This window comes from Rhinoraja longicauda, chromosome 1 (assembly GCF_053455715.1).
Source record: "Rhinoraja longicauda isolate Sanriku21f chromosome 1, sRhiLon1.1, whole genome shotgun sequence".
In the NCBI taxonomy this organism is placed as follows: domain Eukaryota; kingdom Metazoa; phylum Chordata; class Chondrichthyes; order Rajiformes; family Arhynchobatidae; genus Rhinoraja; species Rhinoraja longicauda.
Genome location: NC_135953.1, coordinates 16,083,133 through 16,100,985, shown reverse-complemented (window position 1 = coordinate 16,100,985; position 17,853 = coordinate 16,083,133). Strand labels below are relative to the sequence as shown.

Here is a 17,853-nt window from a genome sequence, read left to right as displayed (position 1 = left end):
GTGCAAGTTTGCCGAGATCGCTGGTCGGCGGTGGGCGGAAGGGTATGTTTCCGCGCTGTATCTCTAAACTAAACTAAAACTAAACTGAAGGTGAACGCATGCTTCTAACAACACTGCGAGCAGGTCACAAGGATAACGCCAGGATTGCCCGGACTGTCGATGCTTTCCAGAGGGCAGGATAACATCTGTAACGTTCGCATTCCAGTAGCCTTCTGGTAACCCCCTTCACAGCGGAAATAGACCCATTATTCTCACCGAGTCAACGAGCCCACAAAGCCACCTCGTGGCTTAGTTTCCTTCACGAATTGTTTCCTGTGAGTGGACTGTGCAGAAGCAGGCGATTCTCAGTAGTCCCAGCCTATAAATTGTCCAGAAGGAACTGCAGAAATTGTCGATTGATTAACCGTTGAGTAACATCAAATGTTTCTTCCCAATTTGCCATTGGGGCTGCATAAAAAAACTTTTCACTGTGCCTCGGTTCACGTGGCAATAAACTAAACTGAAGGGTCTCCACCCGAAACTTTACCTATTCCTTTTCTCCAGAGATGCCGCCTGACCCGCTGAGTTACTCCAGCTTTCTATATCTATCTTCAATAAACTAAACTCAACTTTGGACAAGTTTTGCCAGTCCGTTGGTGTAACTTGTCCAATCGATGTTTAGATGTTTATGGGGAAGGGACCAGCTATACTCTTGTCCACCCACACAATAACATCTTCTAATTGGTGCTACCGTGGGCGGCACCTGCTGGCGACTGCTTCGGTTTAGGTTTATTATTTCAACGTGTACCAGGGTACAATAAAAAAAGGGTTGTTTTTGCAGGCTATTTGGTCAGATCAGATATACCATACATGAATACAATCAAGTCTTTGGAATTCTGTGGAATTCTCTGCCACAGAGGGAAGTGGAAGCCAATTCACTGGATGTTTTCAAGAGGGAGTTAGGTTTCGCTCTTAGGGCTAACGGAATCAAGGGATATGGGGGGAAAAGCAGGAACGGAGTAATGATTTTGGATGATCAGCCATGATCATATTGAATGGCGGTACTGACTCGAAGGGACGAATGGCCTTCTCCTGCACCTATTTTCTATGTTTCTATGTAAGTCAAAATCAAGTACAATAGAGAGAGCAAAGAGAAGATACAGAGTGCAGAATATAGTTCTCAGCTTTGTAGTGGATGAGTTCCATAGACTCCATGACCTCAATGGGGTTCAGGTGATTGGGACAGTACCCTAGCTTTGGAAGGGCCACTCAGAAGCCTGATAACAGAGAGGGAGAAGCTATTCCTAAGTCTTATGGTGCGCGCTTTCAAGCTTCTGAAACTTTTGCCAGATGGGAGGAGGGAGAAGGAATGACTGGGGTGAAAAAATGTATTTGATTATGTTAGCTTTTCCGAGGCAGTGCGAAGTGCGGACGAAGTCAAGAGTGGGGAGTCTGGTCTGATTGACTGGGCCACAACTACAACTCAATGCAATTTTGTGCGGTCTTGGACAGGGCTATTCCCAAACCAAGCTGTGATGCAACCCAGTAGTATTCTTTTATATGGTGCACCTGTAGAGGTTTCTAAGAGCCACTGAGAGATGCTGAATTTCCCAATTCTCCCAAGGAGGCAGAGGTTTTGTTGTGTCCTCTTGCCATCGCGTTAATGGGTTTGGTGTCCGACAGAACATTGGTAATATTAATGCCAAGGAACTTGAGGCACTCAACCATGTCCACTCGTGCACCATTGACGCAGGTTGGGGCATGTACTCCACCATGCTTCCTGAAGAAGCAGTCTGAAGAAGGGTCTCGACCCAAAACGTCACCCATTCCTTCTCTCCTGAGATGCTGCCTGACCTGCTGAGTTACCCCAGCATTTTGTGAAATAAATACCTTCGAGTTGTACCAGCATCTGCAGTTATTTTCCTACACCATGCTTCCTGATGTCAATGACTAACTCTTTCAACTTCCTGACATTGAGGGACAGGCTATTGTCCGGGCACTATGTCATTAATTGCTCTAACTCCTTCCTGTACGTGATCTCATTGTTCGTGATTCGGCCCACCACACTTGTGTCACCTGCAAACCTGTAGATGGAGTTAGTACTGAGTTGTTTTTTTTACTGTTCAGTCATGAGCGTTGCAGGTGAGTGAACACTTCCAGTCCCACAAATCTCAATATCAGGTGATGCGACAGGTAGAAAGTAAAGGGAAATGTATACGTGATTCCTATTTCCAGGTATTGTAATTTGTGAATATTAATTTGTGAATATTGCTTTTTTAGTGTTGTGACTGCATGGTAACTAAATTTGGTTCAAACTTGTTTTGAATGACAAATAAATTCAATTCATTCATTCAATTCATTAAACTACTTTTAATGAGAATACATCAATATTCTGTAAGAGTATGCTTCTATCAACACTGCCATGTTACAACTTAAGCAAAATAAATCTCAAGATGAGACAACGATGGCAGACAAATGAATTACAAAGGTAGTTCCAGCAACGCTGCTCACCTTAGTGAGTTAACTCAGCCAACCATGTTAGGCTCACGATGATGCTGCCTGCCCTTAATTTGGATAGAAATCTGATTGAATGGTGTCACAAACAATATTCTTGATTTTAACGTTAGCAAGACCCTGGAGATACTTCTAGTGTCCTCCCTCTCCCCCTGACTCTCAGTCTGAAGAAGAGTCTCGACCTGAAACATCTCGACCTGAAACGGAGAGAGAGGGGAGCAAGGGTTACTTGAACATATATGATTCTTGATGACTTTTTCTGCCTGCACATCCAGCAACGTCATTTAACGAACACCCCTCCTGCCCACTGCCTCTAATTCAGGGAACCGTGGGAAATCAGTGTATCTGATAATCAAACCAATGTAGGGTGCACGATTCATTCAAGGCCCGAATGGAGCGGATGTGCGCTGTGCTGCAGATTACATCTAATCTTCAAGATATTATCTCTATTCGCACGAAAATTTAAATCCAATGAGGCAATGGTGTTTTTTTTACAAGTTATCAGATCAACGCTCATGCGGGCGGAAGGACTGGATATCCACTCAAATCCCGCAGCCCTTCTGCGTCTCGGCTACCGTTAGAGGTACACAGTATCTTTTTACACCAGAAAAATCCCCCATTCCGAGCGACCCTAGATGAGGTGTCCCCATCCTTTGCATGAGCAGTCCATATGCCCTCTCACTGAACCCCGAGTCGCATGGGCCGGTGGAGTCTAGCTGACCAGCCCTGTAGGGCAGAGTCGCTGCCTTACAGCGCCAGGGACCCGGGTTCGATCCTGACCTTGGGTGCTGTTTGTACGGACTGCGTACGTTCTCCCTGTGACCTCGTGGGTTTTCTCCGGTTTCCGGTTTTAGGTTAATTGGCTTCGGTAAAATTATAAATTGTCCCTCGGGTGTGCAGGGTAGTGTTAATGTGCGGGGGTCGCTGGGCGATGCGGGCTCGGTGGGCCGAAGTGCCTGTTTCCGCGCTGTATCTCTAAATTAAACTAAAAACTGCTTCTTGGTCTAATCTGCTTTAATCTACTCTCTGCATCAAACACAATCTCTGCCGATATTTTACACGACCTCAATCTCACATAGGATTCCTTCTCCTTTATCTCACTGCAATTTAAACCTATCTTCGATGCACAGGAGTCAAACTGAAGAAAGGCTCTCCTGACTGGAGCGACTAGGTTTGTATAAAGTGGAATTTAGAAGGATGAGAGGGGATCTTATCGAAACGTATAAGGTTATTAAGGGGTTGGACACGTTCGAGGCAGGAAACGTGTTCCCAATGTTGGGGGAGTCCAGAACCAGGGGCCACAGTTTAAGAATAAGGGGTAGGCCATTTAGAACCAAGATGAGGAAAAACGTTTTCAGTCAGAGAGTTGTAAATCTGTGGAATTCTCTGCCTCAGAGGGCAGTGGAGGCCAATTCTCTCAATGCATTCAAGAGAGAGCTAGATAGAGCTCTTAAGGATAGCGGAGTCAGGGGTTATGGGGAGAAGGCAGGAACGGGGTACTGATTGAGAATGATCAGCCATGATCACATTGAATGGTGGTGCTGGCTCGAAGGGCAGAATGGCCTACTCCTGCACTAATTGTCTATTGTCTATTGACCCGAAACGTCTTCTGTCCATTTCCTTCCACATATGCCGCCTCTTCTGGAGAGTTCCTCCAGCACTTTGTTTCTGCTTCTAGAATTTATCTCCTTTGGTTCCCAGCTAATACTTCCGGCACGGCGGTAGAGCGGTAGAGTTGCTGTCTGACAGCGCCAGAGACACGGGTTCGATCCTGACTACGGGTGCTATCTGTACGGAGTTTGTACCTTTGTACCTACGTGGGTTTTCCCCGGGTGCTCCGGTTTCCTCTCACATTCCAAGACGTATAGGTTTGTACGTTAATTGGCTTGGGTAAGAATTGTAAATTGTGAATTGTAAATTGTCCCAAGTGTGTCGGATAGTGTACGGGTATATCAGTGGCGCGGACTCATGGATACATTAAAAACATAGAACAATAGGTGCAGGAGTAGGCCATTCGGCTCTTCTAGCCAGCACCGCCATTCAATATGATCATGGCTGATCATCTAAAATTAGTCTCCCGTTCCGGCTTTTTCCTCATATCTCTTGATCCCTTTAGCCCTAAGAGCTAAATCTGACTCTCTCTTGAAAACATCCAGTGAATTGGCCTCCACTGCCTTCTGTGGCAGAGAATTCCATTTAGGACCGAAGGGCCTGATTGCGCGCTGTGTCTCTAATTTATTAAAACTAAAAACTTCCGAATCATTCCTCATCTCTTCTGCTCAAGTGGAACAAGATTGCGTCAATCTAAAATATGCATAAATAAAAGTAAACTAATCACATGGTGCTTCGCACCGGGCCGATACTATCTCTATGAAGAAACGTGTCATTTGTTCCAACGCCTCTGTTCTTCACCTGCAGCTCAACAGCACCCCCCCTCAACTGAAGATCCAATGCTCTACTTCACGTTACCGTTCCCGTTGTTTCCACCAGCCTATCACTTAGCGCATAAAGAAAAAGACACAAAACGCTGGCGCGTCCCAAAACGTCATCCATTCCTTCTCTCCAGAGATGCTGCCTGTCCCACTGAGTTACTCCAGCATCTCGTGTCTATCTTCTGAATAAAGCAGCATCTATAGTTCCTTCCAACGCATAAAGAAAGACGTCTCCTGTCCATTTCCCTCCCTCGATGCTGCCCGGCTTGCTGGATTATTTTGTGTTTTGGAAAGAGAAATGTTGAGTTAAAATATATATATATATATATTCTCACGACAGCATTGGCAAGGGCTGGTTTATGATCATGGATCTCATCCAGGCTTGAATAATTGGCCATAGTTATATTTAGGCCAAATACAAACTGCGGGAGGACGTAACTGAGGGCATCATGTGTGATTACTCCATTGAAGGGGTTGGGCCCGAAACGTCACCCATTCCTTCTCTCCAGAGATGCTACCTGTCCCGCTGAGTTACTCCAGCATTTTGTGTCTATCTTCAGACTAGATAGAGACGTGAACCGAAGGTTTTTTTTAAAAGGATAATTCGATAGTTTCACCATAACTATTCCGACAGAATCCTTTTACTTCCAAATGTATTTGCTTGCCGCAAAACAAAATATTAGTGAGTATACAGATGGAAGTCCAGTAACTGTAAAGAAAATATTAATTTTGGGAGGGTTGTTTCTTCGTATTCCAAGGATGCAATAATAGGATAATTGTTCCAGCAAGTCTTGATACCGACTGGAATCATTAGATACTTAGGTCATTTGGGATATGATTAAATCAGATTTAATCAGATATGATCAGATATGATTTCAGTCAGAGAGTTGTGAACCTGTGGAATTCTCTGCCTCAGAAGGCAGTGGAGGCCAATTCTCTGAATGCATTCAAGAGAGAGCTAGATAGAGCTCTTAAGGATAGCGGAGTCAGGGGGTATGGGGAGAAGGCAGGAACGGGGTACTGATTGAGAATGATCAGCCATGATCACATTGAATGGTGGTGCTGGCTCGAAGGGACGAATGGCCTCCTCCTGCACCTATTGTCTATTGTCTATTGTACTCCAGCACTCTGTGGAACGTCACAATTCTCCATGTTCTCCACAGATGCTGCCTGACCCGCTGAGGTGCTCCAGCACTCTGTGTCTTTTTTGTTGTTGTTGTAAGTCAGCATCTGCGGTTCCTTGTTTCCCCGTGGCAGTTTGACCTGTTTTGCAAGGGCGGGTCCGTTGGGCCGCCAGGCGGTATCGCACGGTGCAGCAGAGCCTCGGCTTTCGTTCTGACCAAAGACTGTGCAATGGAAACCCCGGCTTGGTGATGCAAACCGAAATGGAGCGAAGGGAAACACTGATGAGCAAGGGGGCAACATCTTTGTCACAGAAACTTTCACAGGCCGGATGCACAATTCTAAGCGAGTTCTAGGGTAAATCCTGGAGATTTGTTGCAAGGGGGCGGTAGTTTCCCCAATAGATGCTGCCTGAGGAAGCATCTGAAGAAGGGTCTCGACCCGAAACGTCTGAAGTCTGAAGAAGGGTCTCGACCCGAAACGTCACCCATTCCTTCTCTCCCGAGATGCTGCCTGACCCGCTGAGTTACTCCAGCATTTTGTGAATAATTTCCTCAATATATGTTGGGTTACAGACACAAGGAGCTGCAAGTGCTGGAATCTTGAGCAAAACACTAAGCGCTGGAGGAACTCAGTGGGTCAGCAAACATGCATGAGCATACGACGTTGTAGGGTCGGGACCCTTCTTCAGACGGATTGGAGAGAGAGAGAGAGAGAGGGGGGGGGGGGGGGGGGTAGGATCTGGAAAAGTGTTCAGTCCAGATCAGTTTGAGTTTAATACATTGTCACCTGTACCGAGTTACAGTGAAAGGCTTTTGTTGCGTGCTAACCAGTCAGCGGAAAGACAATACATGATAACAATGGATCCATTTACAGTGTTTCAATACATGGGGGCGGGACAAACCTGGCAATCGAGGGGGGCGGAGGGAGGGTGGTAGATGTATTGGCAAATGAGTGGAGGTCGCGACAAAGGCTAGCGATGAAAGTGAGACGAAGGGTGTGAGCTAAGGTGCAAGGCAGCACAGTGGCGCAGCCTCTAGAGCTGCTGTCTCACAGCGCCAGGGACCCGGGTTCGATCCTGACCTCGGGTGCTGTCTGAGTGCAAGATCTGCAGTTTCTTGTTTCCACTGCATGTGATCACGTGGCTTTCCTCTGGGTGCTCCGGTTAGATACATAGATACATAGACGATAAGTGCAGGAGGAGGCCATTCAGCCCTTCGAGCCAGCACCGCCATTCAATGTGATCATGGCTGATCATCCACAATCAGTACCCCGTTCCTGCCTTCTCCCCATACCCCCTGATTCCGCTAGCCTTAAGGGCTCTATCTAACTCTCCTTTGAATGCATCCAGTGAATCGGCCTCCACTGCCTTCTGAGGCAGAGAATTCCACAGATTCACATCTCTCTGGATGAATGTTTTTTCCTCATCTCAGTTCTAAATGGCCTACCCCTTATTCTTAAGAAAATAACTGCACATGCTGGTACAAATCGAAGGTATTTATTCACAAAGTGCTGGAGTAACTCAGCGGGTCGGGCAGCATCTCGGGAGAGAAGGAATGGGTGACGTTTCGGGTCGAGACCCTTCTTCAGACTGATGGTCTCGACCCGAAACGTCACCCATTCCTTCTCTCCCGAGATGCTGCCCGACCTGCTGAGTTACTCCAGCACCTTGTGAATAAATACCTTCCCTTATTCTTAAACTGTGGCCCCCGGTTCTGGACTCCCCCAACATCAGGAACATGTTTCCTGCATCTAGCGTGTCCAATCCTTTAATAATTTTATATGTTTCCATAAGATCCCCACTCATCCTTCTAAATTCCAGTGAAAACAAGCCCCAGTTGACCCATTCTGTCATCATACGACAGTCTTGCCATCCTAGGAATTAACCTGGTGAAACTACGCTGCACTTCCTCAATAGCAAGAATGTCCTTCCACCCATATCCCGAAGACATGCGGGTTGGCAGGTTAATTAGTTGCTGTCACATGTATGGGGTAGATTGATGATCGGTGTGGACTCCAGCCACAGCATGGTCCTTCCATGCTACATCTTTCAACCATTCAATCAAACAAGGACATAAGGGGAGGAGTGAAATGTAAAGCCAGAGGGAGCGATATGGGTGGAAGGGGACAGGGCGAGGGGAAAGGGGGAGAATAAAAGGGAAATGAGGGACTCCAGGGATAGGATGTGAGTTAAAGAAAGAGGGGAGAGGGGCAAGGTGACTGGGAGGGTGGGAGGTAGCAGAGAAATGAGTGCAGGGTGTACAGGGTCGAGAGAGTGGAGGAGGTGTAGGAAGAAGGTATTACTTGAAATTGAATATGTTGGAAGGAAATGCTGATGCTGATTGACACAAAATGCTGGAGTAACCCAACAGGTCAGCTAGCATCTCTGGAGAAGAGGAGAAATCTCTCTGAGGTTTTATGGAATAGCCCATGTAGAATGTTTCACAAACAACTAGGGGGGCAATCTGGGCCTTGTTTGGTTTAATGCCTCATCACATGAAGGGAAGATCATGTTCATATCTTCATGAGCGATAGGAGCAGAATTAGGCCATTCGGCCCATCACATCTACTCTGCCATTCAATCATAGTTGATCCATCTTTCCCTCTCAACCCCATTCTCCTGCTTTGTCCCCATGACCCTCAACGCCCTTACTAACCAAGAATCTCCGCCTTAAAAATATCCATTGACTTGGCCTCCAGAGCTGACTATGCAAGAATTCCACAGATTCACCACCCTCTGATGAAAGAAGATCCTCCACATCTCCTTCCTAATGGTATGTCCTTTTATTCTGAGGCTATGGCCTCTAGTCTTAGACTCTCCCATTAGTGGAAACATCCTCTCCGCATCCACTCTATCCAGGCCTTTCACTATTCAGTAAGTTTCAATGAGGACCCCCCTCATCCTTCAAGTCGTACAACCAGTATATGGTTTCCCTCACCACTGCACTGAAGTCTTGCCCTGGCTCTTGTGCTTAGGTCTCTTGGCCGCTCTTAAAGCCATAGTTGATAAAGTATTACAACTGACCCTCAGCAAAATCACACGTTTTCTATGATCTAACTCATTTTCCGTTAACTGGGACTGGTCAGGTATATTGCATTTTTCAGTTTAATTGGCTGTTTTCCAGTTAATGGAACATGACAGGAGTGGCTGTAACTGGATAAACTTGAAGAAATTTTGTTACAAGATTGAATATTCAGAAACATGCAACTCTCATCAGTGACTGCAGTCTTGCCCTCCGCGCCCTTTCTCTCCACACTTGGGACCCACAGTGGCGGCCCAGGTGGCAGGTGGGTCTTGCAATTTGCCACCGCTAGTTGGTTCTGGGACATCTGCTATTTGGTTTGCTATCCCCCTGCGCTCCAAGGAATAAAGATCCTTGCCTGCTCAACCTCTCCTTATAGCTCAAGCCCCCGAGTCCTGGCAACATCCTTGTAAATCTTCTCTGCACCCTTTCCAGCTTGAGCACATCTTTCCTATAACATGGTGATCAAAACTGAACATAAGACTCTAAATGTGGCCTCACCAATGTCTTTAATAACTGCAGCATGACCTCCTAACTTCTAACTCAATACTGACTGATGAAGGCCAATGTGCTGCAAGCCTTTTTGACTACCTGCGATGCCATTTTCAGGAACTATGTACCTGCACGGACGTGTGACAATCCTGCATCGGCACTTTTTGGCCAGTATTCTCACAATAAAAACGATGATCATCTTTGTCAAAACATGGAACTGAAGACGCTGGTTTATAAAACAAAAGACACAAAGTGTTTGAGTAACTCAACAGGCAGGGATGCTGCCTGACCCGGTGAGTTGGGTTCACCTGCCACTTATTTAACCAGAAATAGAAACATAGAAAATAGAAACATAGGTGCAGCAGTTGGCCATTCGGCCTTTTGAGACAGCACCGCCATTCAATATGATCATGGCTGATCATCCAAAATCAGTACCCCGTTCCTGCTTTCTCCCCATATCCATGCAGTCATAGTAATTCTCATCCCATTACCAAGAAGAAACTCTATTTCCAATGTCCACACTAATCCACCATGTTGGTCTTCATAACAAGAGGATATGAGTATAGGAGCAAAGAGGTCCTTCTGCAGTTGTATAGGGCCCTGGTGAGACCACATCTGGAGTATTGTGTGCAGTTTTGGTCTCCTAATTTGAGGAAGCCTCCTTGCTATTGAGGGAGTGCAGCATAGGTTCACGAGGTTAATCCCCGTGGTGGCAGGACTGTCATATGAAGAAAGATTGGAAAGACTGGGCTTGTATTCACTGGAGTTTAGAAGGATGAGACATATAAAAGGAATCGACAAGTTAGATGCAGGAAAAATGTTCCCAATGTTGGGGGAGTCCAGAACCAGGAGCCGCGGTCTAAGAATAAAGGGGAGACCATTTAAAACTAGGTGAGAAGAAACTTTTTCACCCAGAGAGTTGTGAATTTGTGGAATTCTCTGCCACAGAAAGCTGTGGAGGCCAATTCACTGGATGGATTTAAAGGAGAGTCAGATAGAGCTCTAGGGGCTAATGGAATCAAGGGATATGGGGAGAAGGCAGGCACAGATTACTGATTGTGGATGATCAGCCATGATCACAATGCACCTATTTTCTATGTTTCTATGCTTGGAACCTGAAGAATTAGCCCATGTTATAAGTAGTATGATTTCCTATTGGTTTCAATCTGAGTGATTCACACCTATTTTATGTGGAAAGGAAGTTCTCAGATGCAATGTTTTCTAGTTTCTGTTCTTGTAAAACTGTTTTCACTTCAACTATTTTAATGTTTCATATATTCATGCATATGATAGTGGAATCGATACATTTTTCGAGAAATCCTAGCAAATCTTTTGTAAAACAGTGTCATGAAATTTTATTCAGTTGACGGCTAAATGAGGAAATAGCTTCAATAATCTAGTAAAATTGTTATCTGAGTAGAAAGTGAGGAAGTGAAACATTTTGCATTAATTTGAGTTAGTAATGTTTTATGAGCTGTTTATCAAGTTTTTGTTTGTTTCTAAACACTTTATTTGGGATGTTTAGATCACTTCATTAAAGAACATCATCAAAAATATAAAACATTGTTTGAATGCTAAGCAATGTTTCCAGGAATAGCTGCCGTCAATTTTATATTAACTGCGGTGGGTGAAATGTTTTTTCCTCATCTCAGTCCTAAATGGTCTACCCCTTTTTCTTAAACTGTGACCCCTGGTTCTGGACTCCCCCAACATTGGGAACATTTTTCCTGCATCTAGCCTGTCCAATCCTTTAAGAATTTTATATGTTTCTATAAGATCCCCTCTCATTCTTCCAAATTCCAGTGAATACAAGCCCAGTTGACCCATTCTTTCATCATATGTCAGTCCCGCCATCCCGAGAATTAACCTGGTGAGCCTAGGCTGCGCTCCCTCAATAGCAATAATGTCCTTCCTCAAATTAGGAGACCAAAATTGCACATAATACTCCAGGTGCGGTCTCACCAGGGCCCTGTACAACTGCAGTATGACCTCCTTGCTCCTAAACTCAAATACTCTCGCAATGAAGGCCAACATGCCATTAGCTTTCTTCACTGCCTGCTGAACCTGCATGCTTACTTTCAGTGACTGATGTCACACTGGCACACCCAGGTCTCGTTGCACCTCCCCTTTTCCTAACCTGACACTATTCAGATAATAATCTGCCTTCCTGTTCTTGCCACCAAAGTGGATAACCACACATTTATCCACAATATACTGCATCTGCCATGTACCTGCTACTCACGCAACCTATCCAAGTCACCCTGCAGCCTCATAGCATCCTCATCGCAGCTCACACTGCCACCCAGCTTTGTGTCATCTGCAAACTTGGAGATGTCACATTTAATTCCCTCGTCTAAATCGTTAATATATATTGTAAATAACTGGGGTCCCTGCACCCAACCTTGCGGCACCCCACTAGTCACTGCCTGCCATTCTGAAAAGGACCCGTTAATTCCTACTCTTTGCTCCCTGTCTGCCAACCAGTTCTCTCTCCATGTCAATACCCTACCCCCAATACCATGTTCTCTAATCTTGCACTCTAATCTCTTGTGTGGGACTTTGTCAAAAGAACTATGATGAAAAATGGTGGTGATATCACTCTTAAGAAATCCTTGCTCATCAATAATCAGTTCTTCCTTTTGGATTCTAGAAGAACCATCTGGCTTCAGACCTTATTACATTCTTTGTCCAAATACAACATAGATATTACGTTCCAGAGGTGAAGTGACATTGACCATTCCTGATGGCCTTTCATCACAACTATGAAAAGTTAGAAATCAAGGAAGATTAGAGGAGTCGAATGAGAATGCTGCATAAAGAGGAAAATATACAATTAATGGAATGGACCTGAACAGCATTTGTGTGGGAAGGAACTGCAGATGTTGGTTTAGGGGGGGAGATAGACACAAAATGCTGGAGTAACTCAGCATGTCAGGCAGTATCTCTGGAGAAAAACTATAGCAGATGTTTTGGGTCAGAACCCTTCTTCAGACAGCATTGATGTACAGAGGGATCATGGGGTCAAAAATTCCCTGAAAGTGGCAACACAAGCAGATAGAGTGGTGAAGAATGCTTATGGAATGCTTGCCTTCTTAGGTTAGGGCATTAAATATTAGAGTCGGGAAGTCATGATCCAGCTTTATTCAACTTTAGTTAAGCCGCTTTTGGAGGATTATGTGTAATCTGGTCGCCCTGTGACAGGAAGCATGTGGATTCTTTGGAAAGGGTGCAGAGCAGGTTTACCAGACTGATGAAGGATTATAGGGTATTAGATCCTGGGAGAGGTTGGACAGACTTGGATAGTTTTCTCTGAAACATAAGAAGTTGTGCGGAGGCCTGAAAGAAGTAGACAAAATTATGAGAAGTTTAGAGGCATAGATAAGGTAGAAAGTGAGATTTTTTTTCTCAGGGTGGAAAAATTAAATACTCCACGACTTAGCTTTAAGGGTAGGGGGCAGAATTTAAAGGAGATGTGCCGGGTGGATGCAGAGGGAGGCAAAATGATGAGATTTACAATACCGCAGTTGCTGGAAATCTGAAATAAAATGAGCGTGCTGGAAACACTCAGCAGTTCAGGCATATTCTGTGGAGAGATAAAACTTGTATACTTACTATACATAAAATCATGAGAGGAATAGATCGGGTAGATGCACAGATTCTCTTGCCCAGAGTAAGGGAATCGAGAACCAGAGGACATAGGTTCAAGGTGAAGGGGAAATAATTTAATAGGAATCTGAGGGGTAACGTTTTCACACAAAGGGTGGTGGGTGTATGGAACAAGCTGCCAGAGGAGGTAGTTGAGGCTGGGACTATCCCAACGTTTAAGAAACAGTTAGACAGATACATGGATAGGACAAGTTTGGAGGGATATGGACCAAGCGCAGGCAGAAGGGCCCGTTTCCACATTGTATCACTCTACGACTATGACTCTATGACTAAATTATAGTTTGGCGAGCTTTCATCACATTAGACAATAGACAATAGACAATAGACAATAGACAATAGACAATAGACAATAGACAATAGACAATAGGTGCAGGAGTAGGCCATTCAGCCCTTCAAGCCAGCACCGCCATTCAATGCGATCATGGCTGATCACTCTCAATCAGTACCCCGTTCCTGCCTTCTCCCCATACCCCCTCACTCCGCTATCCTTAAGAGCTCTATCCAGCTCTCTCTTGAAAGCATCCAACGAACTGGCCTCCACTGCCTTCTGAGGCAGAGAATTCCACACCTTCACCACTCTCTGACTGAAAAAGTTCTTCCTCATCTCCGTTCTAAATGGCCTACCCGTTATTCTTAAACTGTGGCCCCTTGTTCTGGACTCCCCCAACATTGGGAACATGTTTCCTGCCTCTAATGTGTCCAATCCCCTAATTATCTTATATGTTTCAATAAGAACCCCCCTCATCCTTCTAAATTCCAGTGTATACAAGCCTAATTGCTCCAGCCTTTCAACATACGACAGTCCCGCCATTCCAGGAATTAACCTAGTGAACCTACGCTGCACGCCCTCAATAGCAAGAATATCCTTCCTCAAATTTGGAGACCAAAACTGCACACAGTACTCCAGGTGCGGTCTCATCAGGGCCCGGTACAACTGTAGAAGGACCTCTTTGCTCCTATACTCAACTCCTCTTGTTATGAAGGCCAACATTCCATTGGCTTTCTTCACTGCCTGCTGTACCTGCATGCTTCCTTTCAGTGACTGATGCACTAGGACACCCAGATCTCGTTGAACATCCCCTCTTCCTAACTTGACACCATTCAGATAATAATCTGTCTTTCTATTCTTACTTCCAAAGTGAATAACCTCACACTTATCTACATTAAACTGCATCTGCCATGTATCCGCCCACTCACAGAACCTGTCCAAGACACCCTGCAGCCTTATTGCATCTTCCTCACAATTCACACTACCCCCCAGCTTAGTATCATCTGCAAATTTGCTAATGGTACTTTTAATCCCTTCATCTAAGTCATTAATGTATATCGTAAATAGCTGGGGTCCCAGCACCGAACCTTGCGGTACCCCACTGGTCACTGCCTGCCATTCCGAAAGGGACCCATTTATCCCCACTCTTTGCTTTCTGTCTGTCAACCAATGTTCTATCCATGTCAGTACCCTACCCCAATACCATGTGCTCTAATTTTGCCCACTAATCTCCTATGTGGGACCTTGTCGAAGGCTTTCTGAAAGTCGAGGTACACCACATCCACTGACTCTCCCCTGTCAATTTTCCTAGTTACATCCTCAAAAAATTCCAGTAGATTTGTCAAGCATGATTTCCCCTTCGTAAATCCATGCTGACTCGGAATGATCCTGTTACTGCTATCCAAATGCTCAGCAATTTCGTCTTTTATAATTGACTCCAGCATCTTCCCCACCACTGAGGTCAGACTAACTGGTCTATAATTACCCATTTTCTCTCTCCCTCCTTTCTTAAAAAGTGGGATAACATTTGCTATCCTCCAATCCACAGGAACTGATCCTGAATCTATAGAACATTGAAAAATGATCTCCAATGCTTCCACTATTTCTAGAGCCACCTCCTTAAGTACCCTGGGATGCAGACCATCAGACCCTGGGGATTTATCAGCCTTCAGTCCCATCAGTCTACCCAAAACCATTTCCTGCCTAATGTGTAACATTGCCCAGTTCCAATACATACTAGTAAGGCTTGTAATCCAAATTTCAATATCCAGCCCTTATTTTGACCACTCTCACCAATTATACCTATATAATGTGCCTAGTTGGAAGATGAAGTTCTGTTCCTCAAACTTAAGTTGTGGTATGTTGGCCAAAGCCAGAAAGTTGAGAGTGGTAATGCAAGGAAGAATTGGCAAGGGAGGTCTTGTAATGAAGAATTGGTGAGAGTGGTCATGCAATGAAGAATTAAAACACCGGGCAATTGGGAGGCAGAATCACCCTTGATCAGGCATGCTCTGCAAAGCAGTAATGTAATCTGCATTCAGTTTCCTCATTGTGGAGGGGACCACATCATGGGCTTCAATGAAGTCACGATGTAGTCCACTCCACAATGAGAAAATAGAAAGATGTGCAAATGGAAGGAGAATTTGGAGATGGGACAAGCTGAAAGCGTAAGCGTTGCATCTCCTGCAGTCACATGGGAATGTGGTGTGAGAAGGGGAGTGGGTCTTGGTAGAGACGGTAAACCAGGAGGGCACAGTCGACTCAGGGTGCTGGCATATCAGGGGAGAGGAGAGGAGGAGGAGATGTGTCCACTGGGAGCATCACTTTAAGGAGGGTAGAAGTTACGGATATTCCGTTGATCGTGAAGACGGTTGATGTGGAAGGCGAGGATATGGGGAATCCCATCCTCAATGGATGGGAGGATAGGGGGAGAGAGTCAAAATAAAGGAGATAGCCAGGGTTAAGAGCCCCGCAAACTATGATGGAGGGTAAGCCATAGTTGGCCCCATAGCAGAAGCGTCCTCGTCGTGGGGCTGAAAACTGGAAGTGTCCTGAGCTAATTCTGCTACCACCATCATCTACTGTACAAGTGAGGGTCCCACTGATTGCGTCCTTTTCAGGACGGACGATGACAGTGATGTAACATTTAAATGATGGACATGAAAGAAGAAGAAGAAGCAGCAATAGTTCATAAATATGCATGGCAGTTCCAAAGTGTTGGCATGGAAAATCGCAACATCAGAACGAATATGGCAGAACCAGGGAAAATGCAAGAATTATTTGGACTTCTTACAGCAAGCAGAGTGTAAGGAAGTCACGATAGTTATGATAGTATGTGGGGTGGTGAATCTGTGGAATTCTTTGGCACAGAAGACTATGGAAGCCATCAGTGGATATATTTCAGGCAGAGATAGATAGATTCTTGATTAGTACGGGTGTCAGCGGTTATAGGGAGATGGCAGGAGAATGGGGTTAGGAGAGAGAGAGAGATCAGCCATGATTGAATGACGGAGTAGACATGATGAGCTAAATGCCTAATTCTGCTCCGATCGCTTATTATTTTATGATCTTATGGGCTAGAACATCGGGCATAGGACTATACAGCACAGGAAGAGGCCCTACCATGCACAATGTCATTAAAGAAATCTCCTCTAATCACCGGCAGGTGATTCATTCCCCACATATCTAGCTGCCTATCTAAAATCTCTTGAATGCCACTACCATGTCTGCCTCACCACCATCCCTGCCCTATTCCAGGCACCACTCTCTGCATAAAAGTCTTGTTGCACACACACAGCCTTTAAACTTTGCCCCTCTGACCTTAAAGCGATGCTCTCAAATCTTTGACATTTCCATTCTGGGAAGACTGTGAACCCTATCAATGTCTCTCATCATTTTGTATAGAGACAAGTAGATATTGGCTGTGAACTGAACAGAGAAGGGGATAGAAACGTCTAAAAAGGAAGGAGAAAGGTCAGGGGGAAACCTTCTGAAAGTGAGAGCAGGGTGGAAGTAGGTAGCAAAGGTGTTGCAACTGAATTCTAAGCAAGGGGATGTTGTAAAACCAATACAGTCATCAATGTAACAGACAGGGAGATGAGGGAAAGAGCATGAGCTGTTCTGAAACTGTTCTATACATTCTACGAAGAGACATGCGGAACCTGGACCCATCTGTGATCACCTTTGATCTGGAAGAGCTGAGTGGAGTTGAAGGAGGGGATGTTCAATGTGAGAACAGACAAGTTCTCAACACAAAACTTGATCTACCAGGCAGTCATGGAACCTCCCCAATTATATTTGGTGGCGACCTGGACTACCCGGAACCTCCATTTGAAGGCACTGGGAAGACACCATCATGATATCCTCCAATTCATTGAAAAGATAAGCAAACCGATGTGAGAGTTCTCTCCCAGACCAACATTCCCAGCACTGAATTGAGGTGTTGTACTGGCCATATGCCCACCACTAGATGGCCGTATCAGGTATTCTGCAGCTCTGTCATCGGTAAAGTTTACCAGGTGGACAGTGGAAAAGATTCAAGGATGCACTTAAAGCCTTGATGAAGTGTAACATCCTGACTGACTCCCGAGTACCTCTGGCCCATGAAGATAAGTAGAAAGGAACATTTAGAATGGTATTGAGAGCTTCATCTTTGTACTGAGCGCACAAGGTGACCCAGGATTAGCAACAAAAGGAGCACACACGTATTGGTGCCATGATAACAACCTCTCCCTTAATGTCAGCAAAATAAAGACGCTGGTCGTCGATTTCAGAAAGAGGAGTACATGTCGCAGTCTGTATCAATCGTGATGAAGTGGAGATGTTCGAGAGCTTTACGTTCCTGTGTGTAAATATC

General features: G+C 45.1%; 1 gene segment (V, D, J or C); it reads right to left on the bottom strand.

The window, feature by feature from the left end:
• Window positions 1-2,541: 2,541 nt before the first annotated feature.
• Window positions 2,542-17,853, bottom strand: part of LOC144598705 (Ig kappa chain V-V region T1-like) — a 32,088-nt gene continuing 16,776 nt past the window's right edge. The window contains exon 6 of the V gene segment in view: window positions 2,542-2,690.